This window comes from Rutidosis leptorrhynchoides, chromosome 8 (genome assembly GCF_046630445.1).
Source record: "Rutidosis leptorrhynchoides isolate AG116_Rl617_1_P2 chromosome 8, CSIRO_AGI_Rlap_v1, whole genome shotgun sequence".
In the NCBI taxonomy this organism is placed as follows: domain Eukaryota; kingdom Viridiplantae; phylum Streptophyta; class Magnoliopsida; order Asterales; family Asteraceae; genus Rutidosis; species Rutidosis leptorrhynchoides.
Window position 1 is genome coordinate 254569593 of NC_092340.1, and position 6299 is coordinate 254575891.

Genomic DNA, 6299 nt, shown 5'->3' on the forward strand with positions numbered 1-6299 from the left:
TTCCGTTGTAATATTTTATATATACTAATAATATCTTGAAATAATACAGAGCAAATATATATATATATATATATATATATATATATATATATATATATATATATATATATATATATATATATATATATATATATATATATATATACGATTGAGAGAGTTTAGAGAAATATATTTTCAAGTTTCTATGAAATAATGAAACCTATTGAATTCTATTTATAATAGATTTTTAAATTATTAAAGTGAATTATTAAAGTATGAATTATTAAAGTGAATTATTAAAGTATAAATTATTAAAGTGAATTATTAAAGTATGAATTATTAAAGTAAATTATTAAAGTATGAATTATTAAAGTATGAATTATTAAAGTGAATTATTAAACTATGAATTATTAAAGTAAATTATTAAAGGTAAAGTAAAGTAAAAGTAAAGTAAAGGTAAAGTTAAAGTATAGTAAAAGTATAAAAACTATGTATGTATAATACGCGTATAAATATATATAATATTAATTTAAATCGTTATATATATTTAATGAAATAAAATATAAATATCGTTATATTTATTATACTGGTTAAGTAATGAGTTGTCAAAAGTGATTCTAGATATTTATAAAAGTTATATACGTTTTAATAATAAAGTTCTTTTTAAACTGAAAACGTTTTTGTACGTATGAAAATAGATTAATAGAATATTATGGAAACCAATTCTCCACTAGCTTTTGTCTAACTTTCGTAAATGACACTTTTTATTTTGATTTATAAATAGATTTACAAATTATTCCGAATATTGTTAAGAGGAATAGATTTTCTCAAATCATAGTGGACCTCTCAACAGAGACTTGTAATCATAATTCAATGTTTCTGATAATTCAATCATTTAATATATTTTTTTTTAATTTCGTCAATAATCATATTGAAACAAATACGTTCATATAAAGTATTATACGTTTAAATACTTTGTTGACATTTTCAATTTATAACATATACACATATACATACATATTCAAATATGTTCATTTAATGGTTCATGAATTATTGGAATTTGGTCGAGGTTTAAATGAATGTATAAACATAGTTTAAAATCCTTGAGATTTAACTTAATAAACATTGCTTATCGTGTCAGAATAATATAAAGATAAAGTTTAAATTTAGTCGGAAATTTCTGGGTCGTCACACTTTGGGAACGATTTACTGACTTAGTAACTTTAGACTTAGGTTGAGGACCTTTCGGACCAACTACTTGCTTACTTATCTCGTACCAACGTCACCACTTTTCACTGTGAGTTATAGCATCCGTTTTTACTTTAACTATTTTGGGAACTGAGAATACGTGCGCTTTTTACGTTTTACATACTAGGCACGAGTACTTAAACTTTATATATGTGTGGGTTATACAACGGCATAAACGTTCCCCTTAGCTCGGTAACGTTTTGTCATTGGTTTTTGAACCGGTGAACGCGAATCTTAGATATGGATCCATAGAGTTTGACAACCCCACTCGGGCTAGTTGCGCTAGCATTCAATGGGTGTTTAATACTTCGTAAACTTACGCACTCACCAGGTGTACTTTTAGGGGTTGATATTAAGTTAAGTTAGTTACCAAGTGCCCACGGTTAAGGATATACTTTTCATACTATTTTGAAACACTGAAATCTCGTGGCCTACCTTACATTACTGTTATACTTAAAATATAGCTCACCAACATTCGTGTTGACATTTTTAAGCATGTTTTCTCATGTGCTTAGAGGTTTGATGCTTTCGCTGTAGTAGTCTTGCTGTGTAGACTTCCGCTGCTTTTGTTAGAGATGTCTCTGCATGAAACGTTTACCTTGCATTCACAACTATGTTACTTTTGAAACAATGAATTTGTAATGACCATTGGGTCTCGTACTTATGTTAATTGCTTCTATTCATAGAAGCCTACTATCGTTTGTAAAACTTTTGATGTTGGTTATGACATCACCCTTTCTTATGAATGCAAACTTATTTTAAAACAGCATAAAGTGTTTGACCTTGTAATGATCCTGTTGTTGATGATCCGTACACATTAATTTTGTACGGGGCATCACATATATAGTGATTCAGACTATGCAAGTTGTAAAATCAACAACAAATCTACATCAGGAGGATGTCAATTTTTAGGTGAAAGGCTGGTGACCTGGTAATGCAAGAAACAAACTGCAGTTGCGCTTTCCACGTGTGAAGCTGAATATATCACTGCTGCTAGTTGCTGTTCACAAGTTGTTTGGATTCAACAACAACTTCACGATTACGGACTAAGAATATCTTTCTCTCCTCTTTATATTGATAATACTGCTGCTATTGCAATTACTAAGAATCATGTGCAACATTCTAAGACTAAACACATAGGTGTTAAATATCATTTTCTTAGGGATTGCCATGAGAAAAAGATAATTGAGGTTAAGAGAATAGGTACTAAGGACCAGAGGGCTGACCTTTTCACTAAGGCTTTTGATAAACCTAGGTTCTTGCTACTTTTAGAGATGAATGGCATTGTTGATCGAGACAAAGTAATTTCAGATGTTGTGTGTGAGGGTTAATCAAACTTTTAGACCTTGCATGTAGGATGCAAGACATATAGATTTTAGTTTCTTATTATCTGTATTTCATATTTTTCCTTCCTGTCTGCATTTCTCTACATGAATTCTTTTATGTTTGCATGCTAGTGTGTAGTTATTTTCTGTTTCTTTTGTTAAAATGATAAAAGACAAAAAGATTTTATGTTTTAGTATTTTAGGGGGAGTATATGTTTTAACAGAAAATACCTAAAAAGTGTAAAATGCCTCACCAGAAAACCTTAAAAAGTTGAAAAATCCGAAAAGGAGCTTGTTTTGATTAATATGTGGGAGATGAAGAAATTACTGTACTGAAAATTGATATATTTGATTAGTAAGGACTGATTTGAACGTTTATGTTTATCTGTTGTGTGATGTACTGATAGATGTGACTGATGAATTCTTGGCATTAGACAATCATAATAAGAATAAAGAACATCTAAGATTCAGAAGTCATGGACGATCTGTAGCGTTTGAAGGTAGTCACCTAATTATCTCTGAAACTGTATCTAATGATAATTGTTGAGGAACTCAACAGTCGGTTGAGGGTATCCCCTATCATAATTGATAATCACTAGAAAAGGTTGGGGGTGGATTTTAGGTTAGGATTATCTGTTTGGCTGGTGCATACCACATTGTCATGGGCCTAAAACTTTATAATCGAAACTAAACCCCGAAAATATCAGAGAAAATTAGTTTATGTCGAAGTAAGTATTCCTTCTCACTTAAAGTTGAAAAGTATGATTCTTTATTGCGGACCGTTCAAGCATTTAAGGGAGAACACCTTCGAGTGATCTGAGCACACAACAAAGAAACATGAGTTCATGCATAAAAATAGAAAATCCATTCATGATGGCGTTCAAAATCAATATATCAAAAGACAATGATATGCTGAAAAAGTAAAATATCAAAAGAAAATCAATGTCAATAATAATTGGCGTATCAAGATGGCAAAGTCCTGAAAGTATGAAGAATGCTGATTCATGATGTGCTCATAAAGAACTCAGATCATTCTTAGTGTGACGCCCACGCGCAGCTTGAATTGTTAATCACGATGTTCACACTGAACTATCAAGATTCTTGTCATCTGCAATATAGAGTTATACTTATTAAGACTGTAAGTTGGAAAAATACTTACCTAGATATACTCTAAATAACATATATATGAAAGTTTAACTTTCAATTCTGTTTTCCATGTCAACTTGAACATAAAGAAGTTAAGGGCCTTGAGATTTATTTCATGTGACGACTGGTCATCTGGCAAGTCTGCTTTAACTGTAGACCAATCCCCGCGGTAAATAATGCGCCTATTTGGATAATCCAATATACTCTAAGATCTGCCGTACCAACTAGATTGAAGATTGTCAACACATTGGTATTGGTAGAAGCCAAAGGCTGACAGGGTTATTCAAAATGCCGTGAGAACCATCCTATTCAATTTGAATGAACTACATGGAAAGAGATAACGGAAAGTTACGCGTAATGAATTGACAACCTAATAAAAACGCACAATCATAAGTGATGAAGGAATCAAGGATTAATGAACTTAGAGTGATCTCTAAAATCACTGCTTTATAGTGTTCAAGTAATTAATGCCAACATGATTGTCGAAGTGTCCGGAATGAATATGTTCATGTTTAATGAGGATTGATATCAGTAATTGCATGATAATGGACATAAACTGGATAATTAGGAATGAACAACAAAAGTTGATTCAATATGTCAGTTCTGATCCATTTTTAAATTGTTAATCATCTTACTCACAAAAAGAATGTGGATTTATATGTTTGTTTATCTGTTTATTAAATAGCTTGCTTTGAAAACTGTAAAACAACAAAAAGATTTTGGTTTTGCATGTTATTGCACTTCATGGTAGAATGTATTTCATTTGCATATTTTTAGTTGCATGACTTTATATTTCATAAAATTCATAAAGATTTTATCTTTCCTTTGTTTTCTGATTATCCTCTGAATGCACAATAACATCTGAAAGAACCTTGTCGAGATCAAGATATTTTTGGCCACCATATACACAAGATAGAAGTTTGTAGAGCTTGTGACTATTTGAAGGACTTTAGATGATTTAAGGTATTAGTGAACTTAAGATGACATTACACTTTAGGACTTACTCATTAGAAACAGAATGTTTAGAGCAATAACCTCATTCTAGTTAGGATTTTTGATCAACCTAAGTATTAATGATCATTTCTTGATGGATTAGTGATTTATGACTCAAATTGAAAGTGCGAGTTAGCTCTAAGATTTCCAAATGAGTCGTAATCCTAAGTTTGTGAAAATTTGAATTTTTGAAATTGCCTAAGTGGCTCACTCGCACGACTGATGTGTGAACCCTACGAGTAACCACACGTGTGAGGTTAACCGTACGGATGACCCTGTTATAGAATTGTCCTAAGACATCTGGGTCACACGCACGAGTGATTATGTAAGACGCGCGGTTGATGATGGATCGTGTGATCAACCGTACGGTTGATCACGAGAGTATAAATAGAGAGTGCTGAGCACAGTCGCTCACTCTTGCACCCTCTACCTATTTTTCTCTCAAAATACGATCATCACCAATCCTATTTTCCACCGCAGCGTTTGTTAAGCATGTTTAGCCGACCACAGTGCCACCATCTAGGTATATTTTCATCAAGTTTTAGTGTGTTAATTTGTTGTTTGAATATATCGAAACCCTAAGGGTTTGTATGTCGAATTTCATGAAATTGAAGCTTGTTTTGATGTGTATCTGTTATTGTTTTGAGTTAATCGATACCTAATGTTGCTATTGTGATATAAATCGGCCCCTAAAACGATCAAACATGTAATCTTAGTGATTTAAGAATGCATTTAATATCGGTTTCATCAGACATGCACGAGTGACATCACTCGCACGTGTGAACCTTTGAGCTCACTCGTTTGATTTGATTTGGTTGCTCACTTGCTTGATTGAGCTAACACGTGTGATTAACCGCACGACTCACCACATGGTTGACTCACTCGCTTATAAATGTTGCCTTAACTGTGTACCTTGTCTGAAACCATATTACTGCTCAAACGTGTCAACAGTGGCACGAGTGACTATGTTACTCGCACGTCTGATCCCTCATCCGCACGTGTGACAGTATCACTCGCACGGTTTATCATGTTAACAAGTTTATGAAACTTTGTTGCGAATGCTTTGATGTTTTATGATATGTGGGTTGTATTTCTAACATTTCTGTTGATATTTCAGTTTGTTAAGATATCATCAATGGCTGAACAACAAGTCAATGTTCAAGTTGTTAATCTAGAAGGACAGGGGGAGCAACAAGCAAATCCTCAAGTGAATCTCGTTAACCCACCTGCTCAACCAGAAATTATCCTAGAGAAGGGTGAGCTGAACAATCAAGTTGTTCTCTATGATACTACTCTCGAGAGAGGTGATCATTTTAAGGAGATTGTGGAATTCCTTAAGAGATCAAGAATTCATACTGCTATCTCTACCCAATGCACGGCATACTACAGCCATCAGAGGGAATTCTGGAGAAATGCTATACTTGATGTATCGGAAGATGAGACTAAGATAGTCAGTACAGTTCAAGGGCATGAGATCATAGTTTCTAAGACTGTGATAAGGAAGATTTTGGGCTTCAATGACGAAAATTGCTCCCATATGACAATAAATCGTGAGAGAATTCATGAATGCTTTAAAAGATGTGCTTATTCTGGTTATATTGCTGGCAA